Source organism: Pleurodeles waltl, chromosome 1_1, assembly GCF_031143425.1.
Source record: "Pleurodeles waltl isolate 20211129_DDA chromosome 1_1, aPleWal1.hap1.20221129, whole genome shotgun sequence".
NCBI classification, from domain to species: domain Eukaryota; kingdom Metazoa; phylum Chordata; class Amphibia; order Caudata; family Salamandridae; genus Pleurodeles; species Pleurodeles waltl.
The window spans coordinates 441,801,782-441,828,764 of NC_090436.1; positions in this window are offsets into that span (position 1 = coordinate 441,801,782).

The window sequence follows — 26,983 nt, forward strand, 5'->3', positions numbered from 1 at the left end:
AGCTTTATTTAGAGCATGCCTGATACCTATACAAATTACATTTTTAAATGACAGTGCAGCAGAGAAGTTGTTTAGGCTTGGTGAAATTTAAAGAACTAAGGCCCATATTTATACCTATTTAGCTCCGCATTTGCGTAATTTTTTTGACGCAAAAGTACCGCAAACTTACAAAATACAATTGTGTTTTGTAAGTTTGCGCCGCTTTTTGCGTCAAAAAGTGGAGCAAATGCGGCGCTAAAAAGTATAAATATGGGCCTAAATGCGCCCAGTAGCCCCACTCTTGCAAAATGTTATAAATGGCAAAAATACATTAATACAACAGAAGAACAGCTTGATCAGTGAGCCCAAAATAGAACTTTCAACACACCACTTCCACGTCGTGGTGGGTGGTTATTGTGGCCAATGGACACAAATGGTTGTCATGCGCATTTTGTAAACTCCACAGGGGCTTTTAGAGCAAACAGACCAGAACCTCACTATGTGTCATCAGAACATTCTAGTACTGTGACAACATACAGTGTGGGAAAGTTATGCCTGCAATGATATTATTGATTGATTACCCTTATCTCTACTCGCTCTTCTTCTGTTTTTCTCGTCCGATGGCAGGCTTAGGCACCAACACTGTAACAGTCGCCATTTTTCCTCCTTGGTGATGGCACGTCTGCCGGCTGCCATCTTCGTGGGTTGGCAGTCTAGCTGACGCCAGCTCCACATTAGACTCCCATTAAAAGTGTGATGCTGCGGTCACGCAGCGGACATGCCTAAGGCAAGCCCGTCGGTGTCGGCGCCCGTCCACGCCAGGACGGGACCAGGGGCCAGACACCTTAGCTCTGTTAAGATAAAGGGGCCCTTTTATACCTCAGAGACTCTCCTTATGCTCAGGTAACCTCCATCTGATCTTTGCCAATCCTGTCCGGCTCCTAGTAACTATAAGTGGTCTTGCCCTTCCTGTCTGTGGACCCCCAAACTGAAGAAATAGAGGGCTCACCATCTATTGCACACTCAAGTTAGTTAACTGTCGATCATTACCAGCTCATAAATTAGACATCAATCTTTTATTAAGTGACGTCCCTCCTACAGCCCTGTTTCTGACTGAGACATGGCTTCATGAGGGATCCTTGCCAGATGTCAACCTGGCACTACCCCAAGGATATCAAATAATAAGATCAGATAGAACCACTTCAAAAGGGTGAGGAATTGCTATTATCTATAAGGAATCCATTAAGCTAATTTCTTGGCCCCTTCCAGATAACCGATTGTCAAAGGATGTTCTTTTCAATGTCTCTAAATTCTCAATTCACGTTCTCTGGAGTTCTGGTGTATCGTCCCCCTGGCCCACCAGATAATTTTTTACACTCTTTCTCGGATCTAATGGACAATTTATCATGTAAAAAATCAAATTTCATGATTTTAGGTGATTTTAATATACATGCAGATAATTTGGATAGCTCTGCAGCTAATGGTCTCCTTGCTGAGATGGAGGCTTTAGAGCTGGACCAATTAGTTAGAGGTCCTACCCATGAGAAAGGACACACTATTAACCTAGTTTTTAGCAACTTAGTAGGTTTAGATTCCAAACCTCCCCTCCCATTCCCTTGGACAGATCATTTCCTAATTTCACTAAACTTAGCCATACATTCCAGATGCAGTCCTACTCAGGTATTAGGTCAGCCTTTAAGGTGCTGGCATAAACTCAGTGCCAACGACTGGAACCACACCTTGATAGACCGCAAACCCGTTTTTCTTGACACAAATGATATCAGTACAGACTCATTCAAATCAAATCAAAAACATTTATAAAGCGCGCTACTCACCCGTAAGGGTCTCAAGGCGCTAGAGGGAAGGGGTTACTGCTGCTTGAAGAGCCAGGTCTTGAGTTGCCTCCGGAATGCGAGGTGGTCCTGGGTGGTCCTGAGGTTGGTGGGGAGGGAATTCCATGTCTTGGCCGCCAGGTAGGAGAAGGATTTCCCACCTGCCGTGGTGAGGCGGATGCGAGGGACGGCGGCGAGTGCGAGGTTGGCGGAGCGAAGCTGACGGGTGGGCGTGTAGAAACTGAGGCGACGGTTGAGGTATTCGGGTCCCTTGTTGTGGAGGGCTTTGTGTGCGTGGGTGAGGAGCCGAAAGGTGATCCTTTTGTTGACGGGAAGCCAGTGCAGGTGTCTCAGGTGGTCAGAGATGTGGCTGTTGCGGGGTATGTCGAGGACGAGGTGGGCGGAGGCGTTTTGAATTCGCTGCAGGCGTTTCTGGAGTTTAGCCGTGGTTCCTGCGTATAGGGTGTTGCCGTAGTACAGGCGGCTCGTGACGAGGACGTGGGTCACGGTCTTTCTGGTGTCGGCGGGGATCCAACAGAAGATCTTTCGGAGCATGCGGAGGGTGAGGAAGCAGGAGGATGATACAGCGTTGACTTGTTTTGTCATGGTGAGAAGAGGGTCCAGGATGAATCCGAGGTTGCGTGCGTGGTCTGAGGGGGTTGGTGCGGTGCCAAGGGCCGTGGGCCACCAGGAGTCGTCCCAGGCAGACGGGGTGTTTCAGAGGACGAGGACTTCCGTTTTGTCTGAGTTCAGTTTCAGACGGCTGAGTTTCATCCATTCTGCGACGTCTCTCATTCCATCTTGCAGGTTGGTCTTGGTGCTGGTGGGGTCCTTGGTGAGGGAAAGTATCAGCTGAATGTCATCGGCGTAGGAGGTGATGTTGATGTTGTGTTTGCGTACGATGTTGGCGAGAGTGCTCATGTAGACATTGAAGAGAGTCGGGCTGAGTGAGGAGCCTTGTGGGACGCCGCAGATGATCTCGGTGGGGTCTGAGCGGAAAGGTGGGAGGTAGACTCTTTGGGAGAGGTTGGAGAGGAAGGAGGTGATCCAGTCAAGGGCCTGTCCTAGGATCCCGGTGGAGCGGAGGTGGGATATTAGGGTTTGGTGGCAGACGGTGTCGGAGGCAGCTGAGAGGTCGAGGAGGATGAGGGCGACTGTTTCTCCGTTGTCCATCAGAGTTCTGATGTCGTCTATGACTGAGATGAGGGTGGTTTCTGTGCTGTGATTGGCTCGGAATCCGGACTGAGAAGGGTCGAGTAGGTTGTGGTCTTCCAGGAAGTTGGTAAGTTGCTTGTTGACGGTCTTCTCTATGACTTTGGCGGGGAAGGGGAGGAGCGAGATGGGGCGGAAGTTCTTCAGGTTGCTGGGGTCCGCCGTAGGTTTCTTCAGTAGGGCGTTGACTTCTGCGTGTTTCCAGCTCTCGGGGAAGGTGGCAGAAGCAAACGAGCTGTTGATGATGGTCTGGAGATGCGGGGCGATGATGTCGTCGGCTTTGTTGAAGATGAAGTGTGGGCAGGGGTCCGAGGGGGCACCGGAGTGGATGGAGTTCATGGTGTCTTTGGTCTTTTCCGTGTTGATGTGAGTCCAGGCGTTGAGGGTGATGGCTGGGGTTGTAGGTTTTGTGGTGGTTGGCTGGGTCTGGTGTCCGAAGCTGTCGTGTAGGTCGGTGATCTTACGATGGAAGAAGGTGGCGAGGGAGTTGCAGAGGTCTTGTGAGGGCGTGATGGCGTTGGCGTTGGCATTGGCATTGGCGTTAGGGTTGGAGAGCTCTTTGACAATGTTGAAGAGTTCTTTGCTGTTCTGAGTGTTCTTGTCCAGTCTGTCTGTGAAGGAATTTCTTTTGGTGGCGCGGATCAGTTGGTGGTGTTCGCGGGTGGTGTTCTTGAGGGCAGACATGTTATCTGCGGTGTGGTCCTTGCGCCAGGCTTTCTCAAGGGTACGGCAGTTTTTTTTAGATTCCTTGAGGGTGTCTGTGAACCAGAGAGGTTTCTTGGTGTTGGTCTGTCTTGGGAGGCGTCTGAGGGGAGCGAGGTTGTCTGCGCAGTTGGTGATCCAGTGCGTGAGGCTGAGGGTTGCGTCGTTGGGGTTGGTGGAGAAGGCGGGTTGGTTGTCGCTGAGAGTGGAGAGAAGCTGTTCCGCGGGGATTTTGTTCCAATGTCGGCGTGAGATGGATTGTGTGCGGAGGTGGCGCGTCTCGCGTCGGAAGGTGAAGTGGACACATCTGTGGTCGGTCCAGTGTAGGAGTGGCTGAAGGATACGTGGTTGCTGGCGGAGAAGATGGGGTCGAGCGTGTGTCCGGCGATGTGGGTGGGGGTGTTCACCAGTTGCTTGAGACCGAGGTTGGCGAGGTTATCGAGCAGGGCGGTGGTGTTGGGGTCGTTGTTCTGTTCCAGGTGGAAGTTCCAGGTCACCGAGGAGGATGTAGTCCGGCGAGGCAAGGGCGTGCGGGGAGATGAAGTCAGTGATAGAGTCGTTGAAAAGGGCGCGAGGACAAGGGGGTCTGTAGATGAGAGTTCCTCTGAGGGTGGTCCTGGGGTCTGTGTGGATCTGGAAGTGTAGGTGTTCGGCGGCGAAGGGGGTGTCTTCTGTGGAGGTGGTGATGTTGATGGAGTCCTTGAAGACGATGGCGATTCCTCCACCGACTTGGTTGGTGCGGTCTCTCCTGGAGATCTTGTAGCCGTCGGGGATGGCTATGGCGATGTCGGGGGCCGAAGAGGCGTTCATCCAGGTCTCAGTGATGAAGGCGATGTCTGGTGCGGTGGAGTCCAGTAGGTCCCATAGTTCAATGGCGTGCTTGTGGACGGAGCGTGCGTTGATCAGGATGCATTTGAGGTGGTTGTTGTCACGTGGGCTGGCGGCCGGGGTGGTTTCGCGGTGGAAGGTGAGTTTGCAGGTGTGGCATGCGAAGGGTCCATGGGTACGTTTCGGGTTGGCTAGGAAGCAGGTGCTGGAGCGCCCCGGGTTGAGGGCGTGGAGGGTGTTGGGGTCGTAGCTGTGCTGCGGGGTTTGGGAGTGCTGGGGGCCAGGGGTCGTGGCGCTGGGCGCGGTCCAGGCGCGGACGGGCGCAGATGGGCTTGCCTTTGGCGTGCCTTCGGTGCACCCGCTGTGCGCGGCTGCCATAAGAGGGAGGAGGGGGGGGAGGAGGGGTCAGCTGGGGGCGGGAGGGGAGCGTAGAATGGGAGCGGGGGGCGTGGCCGAGCAGGAGGTGGCGGCGGGAAAGCGGAGGGTGGGGGGGTCAGGTAGAGGGGAGGGGAGAAAAGATAGGGGATGGGGGTTACAGAGGTGGAGGGGAGTATGGAAGAACAGAGGTGGAGCGGAGTATGGAAGAGCAGAAGAGGAGGGGAGTAAGGAAGAACAGAAGAGGAGAGAAGAGTGAAGAACAGAAGAGAGAAGAGTGAAGAACAGAAGAGAGAAGAGTGAAGAACAGAAGAGAGAAGAGTCAAGACCAGAAGAGAGAAGAGTCAAGACCAGAAGAGAGAAGAGTCAAGAAGAAGGGTAAAGAAGAAGAGGAGAGAAGAGTCAAGAGAGAAGGGAGAGGAGTCAAGAAGAGGAGGAGAAGAGTCCGGAGAGACGAGAGAAGAGTCAAGGAGAGGAGTCAGGCAGAAGAGGAGAGACCTGAGAAGCAGAGGGGAAGCGTCCAGAAGATGGGAGGAGACCACGGAGGAAGAGAAGGAACACGCAGAGAAAAGTACAGAGGAGGAGAAGAACACGCAGGACGGGGTGCAGAGAAGAAAGAAGAAACACAGATGAAGAACACAGATGAAGAACACAGAAGAAGGACACAGAAGAAGAGAGAACACGCAGGTCGGGGTGCAGAGGAGAAAGAAGAAACACAGATGAAGAACATAGATGAAGAACACAGAAGAAGGACACAGAAGAAGAGAGAACACGCAGGACGGGGTGCAGAGAAGAAAGAAGAACACAGATGAAGAACACAGAAGAAGGACACAGAAGAAGAAAGAACACGCAGGACGGGGTGCAGAGAAGAAAGAAGAACACAGATGAAGAACACAGATGAAGAACACAGAAGAAGGAAACAGAAGAAGAGAGAACACGCAGGACGGGGTTCAGAGAAGAAAGAAGAAACACAGATGAAGAACACAGATGAAGAACACATGAGAATGACAAGGACACAGAAGAAGAGAGAACACGCAGGTCGGGGTGCAGGGGAGAAAGAAGAACACAGATGAAGAACACAGATGAAGAATACAGAAGGAGGACACAGAAGAAGAGAGAACACGCAGGACGGGGTGCAGAGGGGAGAGAACACAGATGAAGAACACAGATGAAGAAAGAAGAAAGAACACGCAGGTCGGGGTGCAGGGGAGAAAGAAGGACACAGATGAAGAACACAGAAGAAGAGAGAACATGGAGGTCGGGGTGCAGAGGAGAAAGAAGAAACACAGATGAAGAACACAGATGAAGAAAGAAGAAAGAACACGCAGGTCGGGGTGCAGGGGAGAAAGAAGGACAGATGAAGAACACAGATGAAGAATACAGAAGGAGGACACAGAAGAAGAGAGAACACGCAGGACGGGGTGCAGAGGGGAGAGAAGAACACAGATGAAGAACACAGATGAAGACCAAGGATGAAGAAAGAAGCAGGAAGAGAACGCGGTGAGGAAGAGGAGCGGGGCCGAGGAAGAGCAGAACACGCAGCAAGAGGGCTGCAGAAGAGGAGCAGAGAGCGAAGGGAAGAAGGACAGCAGAGGTGTGGAGAGAGGTTGGAGGAGGGAGCGGAAGGCAGAAGACAAAGGTACAGGAGAAGAGAGGTGAGCAGCGCGGGGCTGGGCGAGGGGCTGGGCGGGGGAGTACTTACTGTTTTTAGCAGGTGTCAGGAGCCTGGGCTGGTGGAGCTGCAGCGGCAGGGGGAGCGACCTACCCTTCATTCATTTAATGAATGGATCAAGGATGGTCTAGATACTTTACTCCCATACAGCACGAAAACGGGGAGTTGCCAGGAAGCTGGTGCCCCAGGGTTTACGTCCCACTTACGAATCCTAAAAAGGAAATGCAGATGCTTAGAAAGAAGTTGGAAAAAAAAAACTATGAACCGGTTTTAAAGGAAGAATATAGGAAGGCTATTAGACTCCACCACGCAGAAATCAAACTAGCCCAAAGCACCTATTATGCAGCTAGGATTGAACAATCTCCCAATTCTTCTAAAGAGATATTTCAGTTATTTAAAGAAATTTTACAATCACCCTTTGGGGGTGAATTAACTGAAGCCTCTCAAGAACAAAGCAACAATTTAGTATTATTTTTTCAACAAAAAACTGCAGACATCTATTTGAGTTTTTCAAATAATAAGTCACACTCTGAGGACGTGACAGATGTTCATCTTAACTGTGCTGCCTCCCTTTCAAAATTTTCTTCCATTTCACAGGATCAGGTAGCTTCTTCTTTATTAGCTCTCAAGTCAGGATCCCCCTAGGACCCTGCCCCTCCATCGATAATGGCCCTTGGGGGCTCAGCTATTGTTCCTGTTTCGACGGATCTGATAAATCTCTCCATATCTAGAAGCATTGTTCCTGATCAATGGAAACATGCGATAATCAGACCTTTATTGAAAAAAATCAAACCTGGCTGCATCAGTGCTTAAAAACTCAGCACTGAATCTGATCTGATCACTATTATGGAAGAGGCTAGGAAGCGCATGGATCAGGGGCGCCCTACGGCGATCATACTCCTGTACCTTAGCGCAGCCTTCGACACAGTACATCACCATCTGCTGTGTCAGAGGATGAAAGAGATGGGAATTGAGGGAAAAAGACTTAACTGGCTTTCCTCAATTTTGAAGGGAAGAACATTCCAGGTTCTTGACCGTTCATATCTTTCCAATAATTTTAAATGCACCTGTGGGGTGCCACAGGGCTCCTCCCTTATTATTCAATATATATATGGCTCCACTGGCTAAGATAGTGGAGTCATTTGGGATTTCCTTAGTTTCCTATGCTGACGATACCCAGTTAGTGGTCTTGTTCTCCTGCAATTCAGATCCTGATGACTGCCCTTTGCCTTGTTGTTTACAGGCAGTGTCTAGATGGATGAATGAAAGTATGCTCCACTTAACTAAAGACAAAACCAAAGTAATGATACTAGGTCAGAGTCCTCGCCTGGGCATGAGCCCTAGGTTGCCTATTTTTTGGGGGTGAGCTGCCAGCTCCTAAGAATCGTGTTAAAAGTCTAAGAGTTTGGCTTGACCCCCAACTCACTCTGGAATACCAAGCAAGGAAAATCTCTGCCACCTACTTTAGTATAATAAGGCATCTGAGGAAAATCTTTGCCATACTTCTGCTTTTGGCAAAAAGACTCATCATTCAGGCTCTCATCATTTCTAGACTGGATTATGGAAATGGACTACTGCTTGGTTCTCCAAGATATGTCAAAAGGAAACTACAAGTAGTTCAAAATGCTGCAGTCCGGCTTCTTTTAGATATACTGAGGCATGTCTCGGTTAAAACTGACCTTGTTGATCTCCATTGGCTCCCAGTGGAACAGCGCATAGTGTTTAAAATCCTGTGCTGTATACATAGATCACTATACAACAGAGGCCCTATTTATTTAAAGACCCTTGCATCTTTTTATATTCCAGCCAGAAAACTCAGGTCTGCCTCAGCAGCCCTTGCCATTGTACCTAGAGTTAAAAAATCCAGATGGGGATGTACCACAATGGCTTATCTCGGAGCCAAACTGTGGAATTCCCTCCACCAAAGTCTTCGATCTACGACTCATGAACTGAACTTTTGGAAAGGATTAAAAACTTGGTTGTTCTAATAGGTTTTGTTATGCATCCTCTTTTTGGAGATTTGTCCTTGAGCGATGGGAGGCCTTTGGGTAGCCATGCGCTATACAAGCACCGTAACATAACATGGTTGAAAAGTTCCTCGCTAGACGCTGTAAAAGAATACCTTAGTCTCCTGTCTAGTAATACAGACTTACAAGACTTTCTGTTAGGCCTCAGAAGACAATGTAAAAAGTGTTTCTTCTATGCAATTTACAATGAAATTTGGAACCTTTCACAACAGGAAGCCGCAGCACAGTTAAGGCAAATAGATCAAAAAAATTACAGAAATAATTATCTGTTGTAGGTAATGGGATTACCACCTTGTCTGCCCAAATCTAAACTCTTAGTAAGATAATTCTTTCTGCAATTGACATTATGCACACTGACATGTCATCTCTACAACATGGACAGAGTCAACGTAGGTCCACTTTGAAGTTAGGTTGGACACTACAAACATTGAAAATGGTCTTGCTCCGTTGCATTATGTCAAGGCTAAGGACCTGTTTGCTGCATTTAATTTGACGTGACAACAACAAATAATGGCTAGGAAAGAGGCTACTTATATTACGCAGAACATTGAAAAATTGCTTTTCACTGTGCCGGAAATACCATCTGCTGGCCAACTAATTCATGGAGTTATTAATCTGCCTATTTCAACACTTCACCTCACTTTGTGCTTGAAACACATTCCTGTAGGCAGATTTGAAAGGCTGGGAGATAGTTACATTCATGATGTGTGGTAGCTGCCCTTTTCATACAAATGTTTCAATGGCATGAAAGATGTCTTTCTTAGTGGTGGCCAATGCAAGACTTCTCTGAGCTATTCAATGGTTTGCAAACAGCTTGCTTTCCACAGAGCATGTAATTCTTCAGCAGCAAATTTCGCCTGGCATCTGAAGGGAGCAACTGTCCAACGTTCCATGTGCTCTCAAATGGAAGTTATGTACTTCTAAACAGAGAGCTGTTTTGGAATGCAAGCCGGAATTGCCTATGTTGTTTCAGTCTCCCAAATTGTAACTGGTTGCTGTAACGTCCTGTTTCCCTGTATGCAACAGATGAAGTAGCAGACATGTTGCCTCAGATTGCTACTTCTAATCAAAATTTTGACAAGCTGAGCAGACTAAAAGCTCTATTGTTTGAGGAACGTGTAGTGCTGACATCTGCACGCAAAACCTACACTCTCCTAGTAGCAAGGCCATCCACAGAAATACAGTCCCTTTTAAATACCAACTTTCATAGGCACTTTGGTGAACTCCTGGGACGAATATTCAATGTGCCCAATACTGCTGGGATTGTACGCTTTTTTAAGGCTGTTGGTTCTGGGTTTGTCAGCACCTTCCCATCTATATTTAGCATAATACCTTCAGCCATATACTCAATATTTTCAGGCATTTTTGAGGGATTCCCTATTACTTTGGCCTTAATTAGTGCCATTTTGCTGTTGCTGTTTTTCATTTGGAAGTGTTAAAACAAATTCAAGATGAATACGGGATGCAATTAATGGGCAATTTTGCTACAGTTGCCTCAATAATAATAAGAAACCTTAAAGGGGAAGCAGTAGCATTAGCAGTGTGCATGAAGCTCCAGGATGTTCCTCAACAGGATCAAGACTGCAAACTGTCTAAAATTATTGCTGAAATGTATTAGAGTATAGATTGGGATAGTTTGTGAGCCAGACCAATTAACCCACAGTTACAAGGTAAATCCAATAAGGATTCTACCAAGCAAGCGACTGAGGGTTCTAAAAAAACACTGGGATAAACAAAAACAAACATTTAACCGCTTCTGTGCCTTGGACGAGATGATCTCGTCCAAGGCTACAGTTCCCCTGTGCCTTGGACGAGATCATCTCGTCCATGGCACAGGGGAACTTGGGGGCGCGCTAGCGTGCCCCCCGTGCACCCCCCTCCCCCCCAAGTCGGGGATGGAAGGGGAAGACCTTCCCCTTCCACCCCCGACCCCCCCACCCCCCCCTGTGACGTCAGCGCGCGCGCGCACGCTGATGTGTCACAGGGGCCTCCCTCGTAGCGCTGGAAGCTCTGCTTCCAGCGCGATTGAAAAAGAAATGCAAAAGCATTTCTCTTTCAATCGATGGGAGGCCCGGAGGGGCTTCAAAGGGAAGGAAAAGTATTTCCTTCCCTTTGAAGTCCCTCCGAGGGTTTCAAAAGCCGGATTGCTTGCAATCCGGCTTTTGAAACCCCACTAGACAGCAGGGATTTTTTTTTTTTTTATTGAAATTGACAAAAGGGAGCGACCCCTTGGGCAAGGGTCGCTCCCAGGGGGGGCATTATTTTGAAAAGGCCTTTTCTGCCCCCAGGGGGGGCAGAAACCTCTAGGCACCAGGGACCATTTTTTTTTTTTTGTTTCATTTTTTTTTTTTTTGGTGGGGAGCGACCCCTTAGGCAAGGGTCGCTCCCCTTGGGGGAAAATTATATTTTGGCCATTTCTGCCCCCCTTGGGGGCAGATTGGCCTATTTTGATGAGGCCAATCTGCCCCCAAGGGGGGTAGAAACCACTAGACACCAGGGAATTTTTTTTTTTTTATTGTTATTGACAAAAGGGAGCGACCCCTTGGGCAAGGGTCGCTCCCAGGGGGGGCATATTTTCGGGAAGGCCTTTTCTGCCCCCCCTGGGGGCAGATCGGCCTACTATTAGGCCGATCTGCCCCCAGGGGGGGCAGAAACCTCTAGGCACCAGGGACCATTTTTTTTTTTTTTTTTTTTTTTGTTTCATTTTTTTTTTTTGGTGGGGAGCGACCCCTTAGGCAAGGGTCGCCCCCCTTGGGGGAAAATTATATTTTGCCCATTTCTGCCCCCCTTGGGGGCAGATTGGCCTATTTTGATGAAACCACTAGACACCAGGGAGTTTTTTCTTTGCGTGAATTTCATGCAAAGGGAGCGACCCCTTAGGCAAGGGTCGCTCCCTGGGGGGGAGGGCAATTTATTTTAGGCCATTTCTGCCCCCAGGGGGGGAAGAAACCTCTAGGCGCCAGGGCACATTTTTTTTTTGTGTTTTTTTTTTTTTGTTGTTTCTTTTTTTTTAGAGATGGGGAGCGACCCATCAGGCAAGGGTCGCTCCCCTGGGGGGCAAATTGTATTTAGACCATTTCTGCCCCTCTGGGGGCAGATTGGCCGATTTTAGGTCAATCTGCCCCCAAGGGGGCAGAAACCACTAGGCACCGGGGATTTGTTTTTTGGCGCCAATGTCACGCAGGGGGAGCGACCCCGTAGGCAAGGGTCGCTCCCGGGGGGGGTGGGGGTTGGGGGGGCAAATTTATTTTAGGCCATTTCTGCCCCCTCGGGGGACAGATCGGCCTATTATTAGGCCGAACTGCCCCCGGTGGGGCAGAACCCTCTAGGCGCCAGGGCAATTTTTTTTTGTGTGTTTTTTTTTTTGTTGTTTCTTTTTTTAGAGATGGGGAGCGACCCATCAGGCAAGGGTCGCTCCCCTGGGGGGGCAAATTGTATTTAGACCATTTCTGGTCGCTCCCGGCGGGGGAGGGTGGGGGTTGGGGGGGCAAATTTATTTTAGGGCATTTCTGCCCCCCCCTGGGGCCGGCTGAGCTACAGGCCAAACACCACAGGTAGGCACCTTGCAAAAAACACCTCTGTTTTCTGTGAAAAAATATGTTGTGTCCACGTTGTGTTTTGGGTCATTTCCTTTTGTGGGCGCTAGGCCTACCCACAGAAGTGACGTACCATTTTTATCAAGAGACTTAGGGGAACGCTGGGTGGAAGGAAATTTGTGGCTCCTCTCAGATTCCAGAACTTTCTGTCACCGAAATGAGAGGAAAAAGTGTTTTTTGGGCCAAATTTTGATGTTTGCAAAGGATTCTGGGTAACATAACCTGGTCAGAGCCCCGCAAGTCACCCCATCTTGGATTCCCCTGGGTTTCTAGTTTTCCAAAATGCACTGGTTTGCTAGGTTTCCTCAGGTGTCGGCTGAGCTACAGGCTAAAATCCACAGGTAGGCACTGCTTTTTATAAAAAAATGTGATCTGTCCACGTTGTGTTTTGGGCCCTTTCCTTTCGTGGGCGCTAGGCCTACCCACGCAAGTGAGGTATCATTTTTATCGGGAGACTTGGGGGAACGCTGGGTGGAAGGAAATTTGTAGCTCCTCTCAGATTCCAGAACTTTCTGCCACAGAAATGTGAGGGACATGTGTTTTTTTAGCCAAATTTTGAGGTTTGCAAAGGATTCTGGGTAACAGAACCTGGTCCGAGCCCCGCAAGTCACCCCTCCTTGGATTCCCCTAGGTCTCTAGTTTTCAGAAATGCACAGGTTTGGTAGGTTTCCCTAGGTGCCGGCTGAGCTAGAGGCCAAAATCTACAGGTAGGCACTTCGCAAAAAACACCTCTGTTTTTTTCCAAAATTTAGGATGTGTCCACGTTGCGCTTTGGGGTGTTTCCTGTCGCCGGCGCTAGGCCTACCCACGCAAGTGAGGTATCATTTTTATCGGGAGACTTGGGGGAACGCTGGGTGGAAGGAAATTTGTAGCTCCTCTCAGATTCCAGAACTTTCTGCCACAGAAATGTGAGGGACATGTGTTTTTTTTAGCCAAATTTTGAGGTTTGCAAAGGATTCTGGGTAACAGAACCTGGTCCGAGCCCCGCAAGTCACCCCTCCTTGGATTCCCCTAGGTCTCTAGTTTTCAGAAATGCACAGGTTTGGTAGGTTTCCCTAGGTGCCGGCTGAGCTAGAGGCCAAAATCTACAGGTAGGCACTTCGCAAAAAACACCTCTGTTTTTTTTCCAAAATTTAGGATGTGTCCACGTTGCGCTTTGGGGTGTTTCCTGTCGCCGGCGCTAGGCCTACCCACGCAAGTGAGGTATCATTTTTATCGGGAGACTTGGGGGAACGCTGGGTGGAAGGAAATTTGTAGCTCCTCTCAGATTCCAGAACTTTCTGCCACAGAAATGTGAGGGACATGTGTTTTTTTTAGCCAAATTTTGAGGTTTGCAAAGGATTCTGGGTAACAGAACCTGGTCCGAGCCCCGCAAGTCACCCCTCCTTGGATTCCCTAGGTCTCTAGTTTTCAGAAATGCACAGGTTTGGTAGGTTTCCCTAGGTGCCGGCTGAGCTAGAGGCCAAAATCTACAGGTAGGCACTTCGCAAAAAACACCTCTGTTTTTTTCCAAAATTTAGGATGTGTCCACGTTGCGCTTTGGGGTGTTTCCTGTCGCCGGCGCTAGGCCTACCCACGCAAGTGAGGTATCATTTTTATCGGGAGACTTGGGGGAACGCTGGGTGGAAGGAAATTTGTAGCTCCTCTCAGATTCCAGAACTTTCTGCCACAGAAATGTGAGGGACATGTGTTTTTTTAGCCAAATTTTGAGGTTTGCAAAGGATTCTGGGTAACAGAACCTGGTCCGAGCCCCGCAAGTCACCCCTCCTTGGATTCCCCTAGGTCTCTAGTTTTCAGAAATGCACAGGTTTGGTAGGTTTCCCTAGGTGCCGGCTGAGCTAGAGGCCAAAATCTACAGGTAGGCACTTCGCAAAAAACACCTCTGTTTTTTTCCAAAATTTAGGATGTGTCCACGTTGCGCTTTGGGGTGTTTCCTGTCGCCGGCGCTAGGCCTACCCACGCAAGTGAGGTATCATTTTTATCGGGAGACTTGGGGAAACGCTGGGTGGAAGGAAATTTGTAGCTCCTCTCAGATTCCAGAACTTTCTGCCACAGAAATGTGAGGGACATGTGTTTTTTTAGCCAAATTTTGAGGTTTGCAAAGGATTCTGGGTAACAGAACCTGGTCCGAGCACCGCAAGTCACCCCTCCTTGGATTCCCCTAGGTCTCTAGTTTTCAGAAATGCACAGGTTTGGTAGGTTTCCCTAGGTGCCGGCTGAGCTAGAGGCCAAAATCTACAGGTAGGCACTTCGCAAAAAACACCTCTGTTTTTTTCCAAAATTTAGGATGTGTCCACGTTGCGCTTTGGGGTGTTTCCTGTCGCCGGCGCTAGGCCTACCCACGCAAGTGAGGTATCATTTTTATCGGGAGACTTGGGGGAACGCTGGGTGGAAGGAAATTTGTAGCTCCTCTCAGATTCCAGAACTTTCTGCCACAGAAATGTGAGGGACATGTGTTTTTTTAGCCAAATTTTGAGGTTTGCAAAGGATTCTGGGTAACAGAACCTGGTCCGAGCACCGCAAGTCACCCCTCCTTGGATTCCCCTAGGTCTCTAGTTTTCAGAAATGCACAGGTTTGGTAGGTTTCCCTAGGTGCCGGCTGAGCTAGAGGCCAAAATCTACAAGTAGGCACTTCGCAAAAAACACCTCTGTTTTTTTCCAAAATTTAGGATGTGTCCACGTTGCGCTTTGGGGTGTTTCCTGTCGCCGGCGCTAGGCCTACCCACGCAAGTGAGGTATCATTTTTATCGGGAGACTTGGGGGAACGCTGGGTGGAAGGAAATTTGTAGCTCCTCTCAGATTCCAGAACTTTCTGCCACAGAAATGTGAGGGACATGTGTTTTTTTAGCCAAATTTTGAGGTTTGCAAAGGATTCTGGGTAACAGAACCTGGTCCGAGCCCCGCAAGTCACCCCTCCTTGGATTCCCCTAGGTCTCTAGTTTTCAGAAATGCACAGGTTTGGTAGGTTTCCCTAGGTGCCGGCTGAGCTAGAGGGTGTTGCGCTTTGGGGTGTTTCCTGTCGCCGGCGCTAGGCCTACCCACGCAAGTGAGGTATCATTTTTATCGGGAGACTTGGGGGAACGCTGGGTGGAAGGAAATTTGTAGCTCCTCTCAGATTCCAGAACTTTCTGCCACAGAAATGTGAGGGACATGTGTTTTTTTAGCCAAATTTTGAGGTTTGCAAAGGATTCTGGGTAACAGAACCTGGTCCGAGCCCCGCAAGTCACCCCTCCTTGGATTCCCCTAGGTCTCTAGTTTTCAGAAATGCACAGGTTTGGTAGGTTTCCCTAGGTGCCGGCTGAGCTAGAGGCCAAAATCTACAGGTAGGCACTTCGCAAAAAACACCTCTGTTTTTTTCCAAAATTTAGGATGTGTCCACGTTGCGCTTTGGGGTGTTTCCTGTCGCCGGCGCTAGGCCTACCCACGCAAGTGAGGTATCATTTTTATCGGGAGACTTGGGGGAACGCTGGGTGGAAGGAAATTTGTAGCTCCTCTCAGATTCCAGAACTTTCTGCCACAGAAATGTGAGGGACATGTGTTTTTTTTAGCCAAATTTTGAGGTTTGCAAAGGATTCTGGGTAACAGAACCTGGTCCGAGCCCCGCAAGTCACCCCTCCTTGGATTCCCCTAGGTCTCTAGTTTTCAGAAATGCACAGGTTTGGTAGGTTTCCCTAGGTGCCGGCTGAGCTAGAGGCCAAAATCTACAGGTAGGCACTTCGCAAAAAACACCTCTGTTTTTTTCCAAAATTTAGGATGTGTCCACGTTGCGCTTTGGGGTGTTTCCTGTCGCCGGCGCTAGGCCTACCCACGCAAGTGAGGTATCATTTTTATCGGGAGACTTGGGGGAACGCTGGGTGGAAGGAAATTTGTAGCTCCTCTCAGATTCCAGAACTTTCTGCCACAGAAATGTGAGGGACATGTGTTTTTTTAGCCAAATTTTGAGGTTTGCAAAGGATTCTGGGTAACAGAACCTGGTCCGAGCCCCGCAAGTCACCCCTCCTTGGATTCCCCTAGGTCTCTAGTTTTCAGAAATGCACAGGTTTGGTAGGTTTCCCTAGGTGCCGGCTGAGCTAGAGGCCAAAATCTACAGGTAGGCACTTCGCAAAAAACACCTCTGTTTTTTTCCAAAATTTAGGATGTGTCCACGTTGCGCTTTGGGGTGTTTCCTGTCGCCGGCGCTAGGCCTACCCACGCAAGTGAGGTATCATTTTTATCGGGAGACTTGGGGAAACGCTGGGTGGAAGGAAATTTGTAGCTCCTCTCAGATTCCAGAACTTTCTGCCACAGAAATGTGAGGGACATGTGTTTTTTTAGCCAAATTTTGAGGTTTGCAAAGGATTCTGGGTAACAGAACCTGGTCCGAGCCCCGCAAGTCACCCCTCCTTGGATTCCCCTAGGTCTCTAGTTTTCAGAAATGCACAGGTTTGGTAGGTTTCCCTAGGTGCCGGCTGAGCTAGAGGCCAAAATCTACAGGTAGGCACTTCGCAAAAAACACCTCTGTTTTTTTCCAAAATTTAGGATGTGTCCACGTTGCGCTTTGGGGTGTTTCCTGTCGCCGGCGCTAGGCCTACCCACGCAAGTGAGGTATCATTTTTATCGGGAGACTTGGGGGAACGCTGGGTGGAAGGAAATTTGTAGCTCCTCTCAGATTCCAGAACTTTCTGCCACAGAAATGTGAGGGACATGTGTTTTTTTAGCCAAATTTTGAGGTTTTGCAAAGGATTCTGGGTAACAGAACCTGGTCCGAGCACCGCAAGTCACCCCTCCTTGGATTCCCCTAGGTCTCTAGTTTTCAGAAATGCACAGGTTTGGTAGGTTTCCCTAGGTGCCGGCTGAGCTAGAGGCCAAAATCTACAAGTAGGCACTTCGCAAAAAACACCTCTGTTTTTTTCCAAAATTTAGGATGTGTCCACGTTGCGCTTTGGGGTGTTTCCTGTCGCCGGCGCTAGGCCTACCCACGCAAGTGAGGTATCATTTTTATCGGGAGACTTGGGGGAACGCTGGGTGGAAGGAAATTTGTAGCTCCTCTCAGATTCCAGAACTTTCTGCCACAGAAATGTGAGGGACATGTGTTTTTTTAGCCAAATTTTGAGGTTTGCAAAGGATTCTGGGTAACAGAACCTGGTCCGAGCCCCGCAAGTCACCCCTCCTTGGATTCCCCTAGGTCTCTAGTTTTCAGAAATGCACAGGTTTGGTAGGTTTCCCTAGGTGCCGGCTGAGCTAGAGGGTGTTGCGCTTTGGGGTGTTTCCTGTCGCCGGCGCTAGGCCTACCCACGCAAGTGAGGTATCATTTTTATCGGGAGACTTGGGGGAACGCTGGGTGGAAGGAAATTTGTAGCTCCTCTCAGATTCCAGAACTTTCTGCCACAGAAATGTGAGGGACATGTGTTTTTTTAGCCAAATTTTGAGGTTTGCAAAGGATTCTGGGTAACAGAACCTGGTCCGAGCCCCGCAAGTCACCCCTCCTTGGATTCCCCTAGGTCTCTAGTTTTCAGAAATGCACAGGTTTGGTAGGTTTCCCTAGGTGCCGGCTGAGCTAGAGGCCAAAATCTACAGGTAGGCACTTCGCAAAAAACACCTCTGTTTTTTTCCAAAATTTAGGATGTGTCCACGTTGCGCTTTGGGGTGTTTCCTGTCGCCGGCGCTAGGCCTACCCACGCAAGTGAGGTATCATTTTTATCGGGAGACTTGGGGGAACGCTGGGTTGAAGGAAATTTGTAGCTCCTCTCAGATTCCAGAACTTTCTGCCACAGAAATGTGAGGGACATGTGTTTTTTTTAGCCAAATTTTGAGGTTTGCAAAGGATTCTGGGTAACAGAACCTGGTCCGAGCCCCGCAAGTCACCCCTCCTTGGATTCCCCTAGGTCTCTAGTTTTCAGAAATGCACAGGTTTGGTAGGTTTCCCTAGGTGCCGGCTGAGCTAGAGGCCAAAATCTACAGGTAGGCACTTCGCAAAAAACACCTCTGTTTTTTTCCAAAATTTAGGATGTGTCCACGTTGCGCTTTGGGGTGTTTCCTGTCGCCGGCGCTAGGCCTACCCACGCAAGTGAGGTATCATTTTTATCGGGAGACTTGGGGGAACGCTGGTTGGAAGGAAATTTGTAGCTCCTCTCAGATTCCAGAACTTTCTGCCACAGAAATGTGAGGGACATGTGTTTTTTTAGCCACATTTTGAGGTTTGCAAAGGATTCTGGGTAACAGAACCTGGTCCGAGCCCCGCAAGTCACCCCTCCTTGGATTCCCCTAGGTCTCTAGTTTTCAGAAATGCACAGGTTTGGTAGGTTTCCCTAGGTGCCGGCTGAGCTAGAGGCCAAAATCTATAGGTAGGCACTTCGCAAAAAACACCTCTGTTTTTTTCCAAAATTTAGGATGTGTCCACGTTGCGCTTTGGGGTGTTTCCTGTCGCCGGCGCTAGGCCTACCCACGCAAGTGAGGTATCATTTTTATCGGGAGACTTGGGGGAACGCTGGGTGGAAGGAAATTTGTAGCTCCTCTCAGATTCCAGAACTTTCTGCCACAGAAATGTGAGGGACATGTGTTTTTTTAGCCAAATTTTGAGGTTTGCAAAGGATTCTGGGTAACAGAACCTGGTCCGAGCCCCGCAAGTCACCCCTCCTTGGATTCCCCTAGGTCTCTAGTTTTCAGAAATGCACAGGTTTGGTAGGTTTCCCTAGGTGCCGGCTGAGCTAGAGGCCAAAATCTATAGGTAGGCACTTCGCAAAAAACACCTCTGTTTTTTTCCAAAATTTAGGATGTGTCCACGTTGCGCTTTGGGGTGTTTCCTGTCGCCGGCGCTAGGCCTACCCACGCAAGTGAGGTATCATTTTTATCGGGAGACTTGGGGGAACGCTGGGTGGAAGGAAATTTGTAGCTCCTCTCAGATTCCAGAACTTTCTGCCACAGAAATGTGAGGGACATGTGTTTTTTTTAGCCAAATTTTGAGGTTTGCAAAGGATTCTGGGTAACAGAACCTGGTCCGAGCCCCGCAAGTCACCCCTCCTTGGATTCCCCTAGGTCTCTAGTTTTCAGAAATGCACAGGTTTGGTAGGTTTCCCTAGGTGCCGGCTGAGCTAGAGGCCAAAATCTACAGGTAGGCACTTCGCAAAAAACACCTCTGTTTTTTTCCAAAATTTAGGATGTGTCCACGTTGCGCTTTGGGGTGTTTCCTGTCGCCGGCGCTAGGCCTACCCACGCAAGTGAGGTATCATTTTAATCGGGAGACTTGGGGGAACGCTGGGTGGAAGGAAATTTGTAGCTCCTCTCAGATTCCAGAACTTTCTGCCACAGAAATGTGAGGGACATGTGTTTTTTTAGCCAAATTTTGAGGTTTGCAAAGGATTCTGGGTAACAGAACCTGGTCCGAGCCCCGCAAGTCACCCCTCCTTGGATTCCCCTAGGTCTCTAGTTTTCAGAAATGCACAGGTTTGGTAGGTTTCCATAGGTGCCGGCTGAGCTAGAGGCCAAAATCTACAGGTAGGCACTTCGCAAAAAACACCTCTGTTTTTTTCCAAAATTTAGGATGTGTCCACGTTGCGTTTTGGGGTGTTTCCTGTCGCCGGCGCTAGGCCTACCCACGCAAGTGAGGTATCATTTTTATCGGGAGACTTGGGGGAACATAGATTAGCAAAACAAGTGCTATTGCCCCTTGTCTTTCTCTACATTTTTTCCTTCCAAATATAGGAGAGTGTGTAAAAAAGACATCTATTTGAGAAATTCCCTATAATTCACATGCTTGTATGGTCACCCCGGAATTCAGAGATGTGCAAATAACCACTGCTCCTCAGCACCTTATCTTGTGCCCTTTTTGGAAATGCAAAGGTTTTCTTGATAGCAATTTTTTACTCTTTATATTTCAGCAAATGAATTGCTGTATACCCGGTATAGAATGAAAACGCACTGCAGGGTGCAGCTCATTTATTGGCTCTGGGTTCCTCGGGTTCTTGATGAACCTACAAGCCCTATATATCCCCGCAACCAGAGGAGTCCAGCAGACGTAACGGTATATTGCTTTCCATAATCTGACATTGCAGGGAAAAGTTACAGAGTAAAACGTAGAGAAAAATTGATGTTTTTTTCACCTCAATTTCAATATTTTTCTTTTTCAGCTGTTATTTTCTGTAGGAAACCCTTGTAGGATCTACACAAATGACCCCTTGCTGAATTCAGAATTTTGTCTACTTTTCAGAAATGGTTAGGTTTCTGGGATCCAGCATTGGTTTCATGCCCATTCCTGTCACTGACTGGAAGGAGGCTGAAAGCACAAAAAATTGCAAAAATGGGGTATGCCCCAGTAAAATGCCAAAATTGTGTTGAAAAATTGGGTTTTCTGATTCAAGTCTGCCTGTTCCTGAAAGCTAGGAAGCTGCTGAGTTTAGCACTACAAACCCTTTGTTGATGCCATTTTCAGGGGGAAATCCACAAGCCTTCTTCTGCAGCCACTTTTTCAATTTTTAAAAAAAAAAACGAAATTTTCACTGTATTTTGGCCAATTTCTTGGCCTCCTTAAGCCTTCTTCTGCAGCCACTTTTTCAATTTTTAAAAAAAAAAACGAAATTTTCACTGTATTTTGGCCAATTTCTTGGCCTCCTTCAAGGGAACCCACAAAGTCTGGGTACCTCTAGAATCCCTAGGATGTTGGAAAAAAAGGACGCAAATTTGGTTTGGTTAGCTTATGTGAACAAAAAGTTATGAGGGCCTAAGCGCGAACTACCCCAAATAGCAAAAAAAAGGCCTCGCACAGGAGGGGGAAAAGGCCTGGCAGCGAAGGGATTAAAAAAGGCAGGGGAGAATCTCTGCAATTGGGGACCCCTGAGAAACGTTACAATTTAAGAAATAGGAATAATATAAAAACTCCTGCTAGATATCAATATACTGATACACGCCAATCTCGTTTCTTTCAGGACTCAACAGACAAACATAGTGAGAGAGGTGGGAGACTGGAGCAATGCAGAGTACGTGAAACCAAAATTTTTTTACAATGACCAGCAGATGTTTCAATTAAAAAAAAAGAGAAACATCAACAACAAAAACACCAATCCAAAAAGAAGAAGGTGGCAGCTATTTCCCCACGAAATGCCACGTAAGATGAGAGCTTTATTGAAGAACAGGAACTGGACAGCGCAGCAGAGGTCACAATAGTTTGCCAGAATCTTCTAGAACATCTGGAGGAGAAAGCAACTGACAATTTCATAGAAGTCGAGAATGCAGACATGCACGTCTCCCCCGAATTAGGGCGTACAAAATGAAAATACAATTAGAGGGTGACATTGAGCGAACAATTGATATAATATTTTGGAAACAATTAACTGGCATTTCTGACGTTTTGTTGGCCAAAAAGGATTGGCCGCCAGAATTTGTCTGTGAAGTTCTGTGGGGGGAGCAGATAATTAACCATTCTTTCTTGCCCTTATTTCCTATAAAATTATTTGAGTCATAATCATTCCATTGGGCATTGGCACAGGCCCCTGCGTTGTATCGCAGCCAGATTAAGTGGGATAAAGATTCTCCCTACCACATAATATCAATAAGGACCCAGCCACAGCCTCAACCTCAATATCCTATTAAGTATGAGGCAAAAAAACCTGTGAGAGAAATTCTCGCACAGCTAGGGTACCAGGGTGTAAATGAGCCCTGTGTCTAACCAATGAACAATCCTTTATTTCCTGTGGCCAAGCCAGACCATTCATACAGAATAGTCTTAGATTAAAGACATTTAAACAGACAAGTACGCACATTTGCTATTCAAGACTTACACAGCACAGAACTCATTACCTATATAGTGCGCAAAAATACAAAATAACAGTGGATATTTCTAATGGCTTCTTCTGCCAAAATATAGTGCCTGAAAGCAGGGATCTAATGGAATTTAGCATTTAAAGCCCGCAGAAAGTTTTTTCACGGCTTTCACATTGATATAAAAACAGTCCTGGGCTGTTTTCAGCTCTTGTGACTTCCATTTTACACGACATTGACCCTGAGGTGTTCTCCTATGTTGATGACATCTACCTAATAGATGATGATTGCATTCACCACCTGAAATGGGTGGCCTGCATTGTTGTGGGGTTTGCATCATGCCGCTACAAATGTAATGTTAAGAAAACAGAAATTGCCTTTCCCAGTGTCCTGTTTTTGGGATATGAGTTGTCAGATGAAGGCAAGCCTAGCACCCCACTTTCTAGAAAAGTGCGCACAATTGCAACCACCAAACACCATAAAAAAGCTCCAGGCTTTATTGTTTTTTTTAAACATTGGCAAAACTTACATTCCAGATTATGCACAACGCATTAAACCATTATACTATTTAATACACCTGGGCTTTTCAAGCAAATATTGGACAGTTGAATGCACACGCATTCTCAGAGCATTACAAAAAGACATGCATTCGGCAAAACATTTACACACAAGTGACAACAAGACACATTTAATTGCTGGTGCTATCATTTTGACCTATGTAACATTTAATGAGGGCGATACCATCCCTACTGCATAAAAAATCACACTTGCACTCCACAGCTGAATGTTTTGTTCTGACAGAAATGATTCTGACTACTGTTCAGATGGCTGTCATTAATGAGAGACCTCTGGCTGAGGAAAACACATTATTGTCATCTCCCCAAACCCAGCTCTTAAGGCTGTCAGAAAGGCTAGCATTCCTAATGCAACAGCATTAAATCCACGTTGGATACAAAGGGCAATGTTTCTGACAGCCACTGATGTAAACTACTTCTTCAATGCAAAATACAAACTCAATAATTCCTTCAATATGAAATGGCATATCCAATACCGGCAAACACTTTGTCAATTGACCAATATAAAAATAATTATTCACCCTGATGGATTAGCCTAACCTCCCGTAGGTACAAAACATCAATCCTCAGCTGCTTGCACAGCTGTTAGTGACTACATGAAAGATGGTGCATTCTATCCACAAAACACTTATATGCAGATCCCAGGGGACTGCACTACACAACTAGCAGAGCTCAAGGCTCTGGTCATGGCACTGGCATACATAGATCCAAAATAACTAACGCTGATAGTCTGTGATTCATATTACCGTGTCCAATCCTTTAATGAATACCTGCATTACTGGCTTCAGAATGGGTTCAGAAATTCAAAAGGTAACACCATAAAACACAGGTTACTGTTGAGAAAAGTAGGGGACCTGAAGTACACTCTACCCAATGACATATAGTGCATACATTGGGACATCAACGTGTAGGAGTACACATTGCAGGCAATACCTTGGCTGATGAAACATCCAAGTCAGCAGTAGCTACGGCTTCTGTTGCTGCAATAACTCACTCACGAACGTGGTTGGATGATGAAACACTTGCTGCTGTGAAACTTCAACTGATTGCAAGCCATTACCAAAGGCATATTCTGCCAAATATTTCTACTGCATAACTAGCCTAAACACTGCCCTAGTAACAATACCAGGGGTAAGTGATCGTATGATCTCCAACCAAGATCAAAGGACTGAGTTGATAAAAGCGGCACATGAGGGAGTTGTTTCTGCCCATGCAGGTGTGGTGACTAATATTTATTCACTGCAGAAACGTTATTGGTGGACAGGTCTATACAAAACAATGTGGCCCATATTTATACTTTTTGACGCAAAACTGTGTTTTGCGTCAAAAAAATTAGCGCCGGCTAACGCCATTCTGAAGCGCCATGCGGGCGCCGTATTTATTGAATGACGTTAGCCGGCGTTAGCCGCCGGCGCCGTCTGGTGTGCGTTAAAAAAAACGACGTACACCAGGCAGCGCCGGCGTAGGGGGATATGGGGCTTGGGCGTCAAGAAATGGGGCAAGTCAGGTTGAGGCAATTTTTTAGCCTCAACCCGATTTGCGCCATTTTTTTTCACTCCCAACCCCCATAGAAATGACTCCTGTCTTAGCAAAGACAGGAGTCATGCCCCCTTGCCCAATGGCCATGCCCAGGGGACTTCTGTCCCCTGGGCATGGTCATTGGGCATAGTGGCATGTAGGGGGGCACCAATCAGGCCCCCCTATGCCACCAAAAAAAAAATACCTACCTGAACTTACCTTAATGTCCCTGGGATGGGTCCCTCCAGCCTTGGGTGTCCTCCTGGGGTGGGCAAGGGTGACAGGGGGTGTCCCTGGGGCCATGGGAGGACACCTCTGGGCTCCTTCAGAGCCCACAGGTCCCTTAATGCCTTTTGCAGGCGCTAAAAAACGGCGCAAAAGCGGCCGTACGTCATTTTTTTTGACCCGCCCACTCCCGGGCGTGAATTTTGCCCGGGAGTATAAATTCGACGCACATGCCTCGGAGTCGATTTTTTAGACGGGAACGCCTACCTTGCATATAATTAACGCAAAGTAGGTGTCCACGCTAAAAAATGACGCTAACTCCATGGACTTTGGCGCTAGACGCGTCTAACGCCAAAGTATAAATATGGAGTTAGTTTTGCGTCCAAATTGCGTTAAAAAAAACGACGCAATTCCGGCGCAAACGGAGTATAAATATGCCCCTGTGTCTTTTGCTGTGACATTCATCAGCAAAAAAAAAAAATGCTCACAGCAGTCAACCCTTTTCATTTTTAACCAACTATTACAATATGTGTACCTGGACCATTGTGGTCCCTTGGCACCTGGTGGTGTGTATAAATATATTCTAGTCGCTGACGACTAGATTTCTATGGATCTGGTGACAATGATCAGCTGACACTCAAACTGTTACTGAAGATTTGCACGTTTTTAGCTGTACATATGCAGTTGCGGCTTTTCACTCGGGCCAGGGCATTGCTTTCGCCTCAAGGGCATTCAGGGACACCATAGTTTTGTTAGGGCTCCAACTAAATTTTTTACCCCCTTCTTTCTCCTAGGGTAACAGTGTAGTGGAGCGGAAGAATCATGCACGACTTAAGGCAGTCCTTAACGGCAAGAATATTAGGCATGGGTCGTAGTTGTCTTAGTCACCTATAAGGAGTCCAGAGAGCACTTAATAATCTGCCCAGAAGGTCCTTGAGTGGGAGCATCCCATATGAGATGCTGTTTGGGACACAAAATTATGTTTCATATCTTGATGGCTCTGGAGTGGAGGTGGCAGACAGACCCTTTGACATAAGTAAACGTGCTGTAAAAAAGGAGTTTGGTCCATCATATTTGTGCACCCGTTCCAGGCCTGAGAATACACAGTACCAGAACTGTTATTCTACCACCACTGCCTGGATCAAAAGAAAATCTCTTTGTCTCCATTGATAATGTAAAACTACACCAAATGGCCGATCCTCCACAGCAGACCAAATGGACTCTTGGGTAGTTCCCAAATCCCTCTCACTACAGACCAGGATTTTCCTCTACAGGATTTGAGCATCAATGCTGACACTTTCCTGAGCTTGGGGAGGGTGGAAAATTATTTTTCATTAGTACCACTATCTTCATCAGCAACAAGGAACGACTGAGATAATGAGCACTTCTACTCAAATGCAACTCAAACAGATGACATCTCCTACTATGAACCAGTGAGACTTCTGCTTGTTCTCCGCTTCCTAACACAGCTCCAGCTTTTGCACTAAATGCTTCTGGTTATGCTGCCGATCTAGATGGTTTCTCCTTTTACTCATCCACTTCTTCTGCGACATCATCGTCAAGAGCGCTGATAAATTGGCTTAAGGATAACTATCTCATTCATTCATGGAACTATCTGTGGCTTTTATTAACTGTACTTGCCTTTCTTCATTGGAATAGGTTTGTACTCATCTTTTTCTTCTGATACATTGTCATTACCTTCCTGAACTCTCTGCAGTCGAACTTGTGGATGAGGTCCTAAAACCACACTTTTCTTCTCATAAGATCCGTCGACATTTGTCCCTTGTGAACATTTCAGCTATACCAATTTCTAATGGGATTGTTTTGGATAAAGTATCTTTTGATATATTCAGTCTGCCGGACGTTCTGCAAATACCATATGTTTTTAAACTTTCTTTAATTGATGTAATAATACCTGGGATTGTTTCTGATGACTGGGATGTAAATCTGTTGATTCTATGTTATCTGAATTAGAGTTCTTTACTGTATGTGAAAGTGAAGATATTTACTAAACAAAAGAAAATTATGACAATATATTCTGTTACAATTTTTATAGACATAATTTCATTCATAGAGCATGTACCAAAAATACTATTTTTAATTATAGACATCGGAAAATTGTCCAATCCCGCCAATGGGGAGTTCTAAAACATATATGGATAAGTTTACATATTTTTCTGGGCATAATGTTCAAGATGCTGCATCCTATTACTTTAAATTACTGTCAATTGAAATGCACAATGTATTGTTGACTGACACCAAATTGATTTATTCTGATTCCTTTGTTTCCCAATTGGCTATAGAAGGCTATGAATATTGGATGAAGTGGATTGACTTAAAGAGTGTTTGGGGGACTAAACACTGGCAAATACAGGGAAGGGAAGCTTTATTTATATTTAGAGCATGCCCGATACCTATACACATTATATTTTTAAATGACACAGTGCAGCAGACAAGTTGTGTAGGCTCGGTGAAATTTATGAATTGAATGCGCCAAGTATCCCTACCTCAGTAACATTTTACAAACTGCAAAAATACATTAATGCAACAGAAGAACAGCTCGATGAGTGGGTTCAAAATGGAATTTAACACAGCACTTTCATGTCCTGGCGGGTGGAGATTGTGGCTAATGGACACAAATGGTTGTCATGCACGTTTTACAAACTCCACGGGGACTTTAGAGCAAACAGACCAAACCCTTGCTGTGTGT